Source organism: Rhipicephalus microplus, unplaced genomic scaffold, assembly GCF_043290135.1.
Source record: "Rhipicephalus microplus isolate Deutch F79 unplaced genomic scaffold, USDA_Rmic scaffold_115, whole genome shotgun sequence".
NCBI classification, from domain to species: Eukaryota; Metazoa; Arthropoda; class Arachnida; order Ixodida; family Ixodidae; genus Rhipicephalus; species Rhipicephalus microplus.
The window spans coordinates 667,501-672,136 of NW_027464687.1; the positions used below are offsets into that span (position 1 = coordinate 667,501).

A 4,636-nucleotide genomic window follows, 5' to 3' on the forward strand; every position below is an offset into this window, starting at 1 on the left:
CAGGCGCGCCGTACTTGCGCGGCACTTCCCACGTCCACCGAAGTCGGTGCCAAGGACCACTTTCGGCGCCGGAGCCGCGTACGAGCCTACTCGAGGCGGAAGAACGAAGCCAGCAAGGGCCTGGCCGCAAGTGCGTTCAATTGTCGGGACGTCCAAGTCCCTCGTTCTTCCGTGCTTCCTCTTTCGGCAAGTCGTTGCGGCACCTTCCCAAAGCGCGCAGACCCGCTAATCGCGACGAGCGCGACGTGGCCGTGCCGCCTTTCCCTCGGCAGCAAGCAAAACGCCTGGCAACGTCGACGCTCCCCTAACCGCGATCTCGCACCGTGTTTCGTGTGGCGAATTCAAAAGCCGGCCGGCGCTGCTGCAACCATTACGGTCGGTACGCATACGCCGCGGAGGGCGGGACGGTCATCGGAGCGTGCGGTTCCTCCATCGAGTACTGCGCACCTCGGCCGTCGCATCGCCGTGCCATGACCGGCCGCGCGTCAACGCGAACCGGTGCCAGCGAGATCCCTCGCCTGCAAGAACCGACCGGCAGCCTCCGTCACCCGAGGACGCGGAGGCGCTTGCCGCGGACGGCGGGACGGTATGCACTGGTGCACAGCGGACCCGTCACATCGCCAGTTCCTTGACCGACCGCCGACGCTTGTGCCGTTCCTCTCGTACTTGGCAGTCGCCGCGCGATTGTCGGGTCTCGTTCTTGCACGCTCGAACGGTCGGGAGGGCACTCGGCTGGCGTTTCGGGAACGCGCAGCCTCGCCTTCTACCGACGTAACCACGACTCGCCGTTCGCGCTCCGCCGCTCCTGTTTACAGTACTAGGCGGTCCCGCAGCGGTCGGGTCGCGCATTTCGAGCGCTTCGAGCCACGGTGCAGTGGCGGGTCGAAAGCCGACCTATGAGTGCGTTGCGCCGTTTGTACCCGCGTCCGCCACCTGGCCGACCGTCCAAGGTCGCGGTGTTGGCGTCCGCTGGGCGCAACAATTTGTCACGGGGTGCCGCTCCACATTCAGGCAGCCCCGTGGGGAAAAGCCGACCCCGCGTCCAAACGGGGTCAGCGGCAGAAAGTGTCGGGCGCAGACGCAGCTGAGGCGCTCACCCTTCACAATCCGTTAATGATCCTTCCGCAGGTTCACCTACGGAAACCTTGTTACGACTTTTACTTCCTCTAAATGATCAAGTTTGGTCATCTTTCCAACAGACCGGCGCAACCGAAAGGCCGCGCCGGACATCGGTCCGAAGACCTCACTAAATCATTCAATCGGTAGTAGCGACGGGCGGTGTGTACAAAGGGCAGGGACGTAATCAACGCGAGCTTATGACTCGCGCTTACTGGGAATTCCTCGTTCAAGGGGAACAATTGCAAGCCCCTATCCCAATCACGAAAGAAGTTCCACGGGTTACCCAGTCTTTTCAGACAGGGATAAAGACACGCTGCTTCCTTCAGTGTAGCGCGCGTGCGGCCCCGGACATCTAAGGGCATCACAGACCTGTTATTGCTCTGTTTCGTGCGGCTAGGAGCCGCTTGTCCCTCTAAGAAGGTTGTAAGGTGCTGGGAACCCCGCACCTATTTAATAGGCTAGAGTCTCGTTCGTTATCGGAATTAACCAGACAAATCGCTCCACCAACTAAGAACGGCCATGCACCACCATCCACCGAATCAAGAAAGAGCTCTCAATCTGTCAATCCTCCCAGTGTCCGGGCCGGGTAAGTTTTCCCGTGTTGAGTCAAATTAAGCCGCAGGCTCCACTCCTGGTGGTGCCCTTCCGTCAATTCCTTTAAGTTTCAGCTTTGCAACCATACTTCCCCCGGAACCCAAATACTTTGGTTTCCCGGAAGCTGCCCGCCGAGTCATTTGAGTAACTCAGGCGGATCGCTGGTTGGCATCGTTTATGGTCAGAACTAGGGCGGTATCTGATCGCCTTCGAACCTCTGACTTTCGTTCTTGATCAATGAAAACATTCTTGGCAAATGCTTTCGCAGTAGTTCGTCTTGCGACGGTCCAAGAATTTCACCTCTAGCGCCGCAATACGAATGCCCCCGTCCGTCCCTCTTAATCATTACCTCGTATTCCAAAAACCAACAGAACAGAAACGAGGTCTTGTTCTATTATTCCATGCAAGTTTATTCAGGCGACTCGCCTGCGTTGAGCACTCTAATTTTTTCAAAGTAAAAGCACCGGCCATCTCGAGGCACACAATGAAGTGCACCAAGAAAGAACCGGCATGATGTTCAGTCCGAGCCGTCGCATCGGGTAGATGCACTACTCGTCTGGAACTGAGATCCAACTACGAGCTTTTTAACCGCAGCAGCTTTAGTATACGCTATTGGAGCTGGAATTACCGCGGCTGCTGGCACCAGACTTGCCCTCCAATTGATCCTCGTTAAAGGATTTAGAGTGTACTCATTTCAATTACGGGGCCTCAAAAGAGTCCCGTATTGTTATTTTTCGTCACTACCTCCCCGTGCCGGGAGTGGGTAATTTGCGCGCCTGCTGCCTTCCTTGGATGTGGTAGCCGTTTCTCAGGCTCCCTCTCCGGAATCGAACCCTGATTCTCCGTTACCCGTAACAACCATGGTAAGCAAGTAACCTACCATCGAAAGTTGATAAGGCAGACACTTGAAAGAAACGTCGCCGGCTCGTGGCCATGCGATCAGCACAAAGTTATCCAGAGTCACCACACAATACGGGCCGAAACCCGATCGATCTTGGTCTAATAAAAGCACCCGTTACCCAAAGGGCTCCAGGCTCACTGCATGTATTAGCTCTAGAATTGCCACAGTTATCCAAGTAGGAAGAAACGATCTAAGGAACCATAACTGATTTAATGAGCCATTCGCGGTTTCGCCTTATTTCGGCATGTACTTAGACATGCATGGCTTAATCTTTGAGACAAGCATATGATTACTGGCAGGATCAACCAGGTAATCGTTCGACTGCGCGTCCGTCCTCGCCTTCGGCGGGCCGGACGCAGTCTGTGTGCGGCGGAGGCCACCTTCAGGCGCCCCAACACGCTTATTTTGCACTCCGAGATGACGGCGTTCGAGCTCGCTACGGCACAACCTTCCCGAAAGACGAGTGGGAGCCGTGCGGCAAGAAGCACGTTCATGCTCGCTCTTTTTCGTTGCATCGACTCGGTCGCGCCGTGCGGGTTGCCCAAGCCCGCTGCACTGTCGGTGGACCGGCCGGAACTAGCAACGGAGCCGAGACTGCAAAGCCGCCAGACGACGGGTCACGCCCGCGTCTTCGGCGCTTTCGCATCTGAATCGCCCGAGGACGACACGGAACACACCTCGATATCGTGGTAAAACGGCACCGTCCGACAACCAGCCCCTAACGCATCAAGCGGATGAGGCTGCAGACGACTGCCGTGGATTCCCCTGGAGCAGACCCGAGGACACGCTTGACGAGGCCGAAGCCCGCCGCATATCAGACACCCGGTCGCTTTCGCGTACGCCGCTCACGAGAACCCCCACATAATAGCAGCGATAAGTACCCAGACCTCCTTGGGCACTAATACGAGCGTACTCGAGAAAATTTCACCGCGGGTGTGCCCCGAAACGTGTGGCACGTTGAGCGTGCCACAAGTCTACGTCGCTCTCAAACCCGCCGAGGTCGTAGAATTTGCGACCCTGCTCACGAAATTCCCACCGAGGATACGGCCGCAAACGTACCGCACCTTGGGTAGGCCACGAGTTTGTGCAACACTACGCTGACGGCACAGCACCGAGGTCGTGCGCGCACGCACGGGAAAATTCCGCCGCGGTTTCTGCCGAAAACGTGAGGCACCACGACTCTCCGCAAGTTCGCGTCGACTGCGAAAGACCGAAGTCGTGAACGACGTGTCCGCTACTCGCCGCCGACACGCTGGACACCAAACGTACAACGACTCGACGGCGTCGTAGAGGCCCACGACGCGGTTTTCCTTAACGACGTCTCGGCGTGGCACCGACAGGTTAGAACGGCCGACCAACGTTCCCTGTCCGCCGTTCGGCTCAGTCGAAGGGCTCGGCGACTTCGGCAACGCTGCGAAGCCGCACGGTGACGCACGCCATGTCCCCATTTTTTTTTTTTTCTTTCTGCGTCTGCCGGGGTGCCCCTATAATAGCAGCGATAAGCACCCAGACCGCCGTGGGTCGCTCGCCCCGGCTGACGTGGTTTTTCGTACTCCTGCGGCGGTCGCCGTCAAGCACGTCCAAATACGCTACTTTCGTGGGCGCATTCACGCTCTTTCGCTTCGCCGGAGTGCCAGCACTCACTCTGCCAAAAACGGCGAACATCCGAGCGGCGGTTCCCACTTTTGCGTCGGCGTCGCAAACCCCGCCCCGGCAGACGAGGTTTGCCGTACTCGTGCGACGGTGGCCGGCGGGCACGTCGAAAGACGCCGATATCGTGCGCGAATTGGCGCACCTTGGCTTCACCGGAGTGCCGCCACTGACTCCTCCAAAAACGGCGAAGATCCGAGCGGCGCTTCCCACTTTCGCATCGGCGTCCCGAACTCCGCCCCGGCTGACGCGGTTTACCGTACTCGTGCGACGGTCGCCGGCGAGCACGTGGAAAGACGCCGATATCGTGCCCGAATCGGCTCCGTTCGGCTTCGCCGGAGTGCCAGCACTGGCTCGGCGAAAGACGACGAA

General features: G+C 58.3%; 1 non-coding gene across 1 annotated transcript; it reads right to left on the minus strand.

Annotated features, from left to right (window-relative positions):
- Positions 1–1,111: 1,111 nt before the first annotated feature.
- LOC142790487 (small subunit ribosomal RNA) lies at positions 1,112–2,926 on the minus strand. The gene has a single exon (XR_012889545.1). It is a non-coding gene; the product is annotated as a small subunit ribosomal RNA (ribosomal RNA).
- Between the last annotated feature and the right edge of the window lie 1,710 nt (positions 2,927–4,636).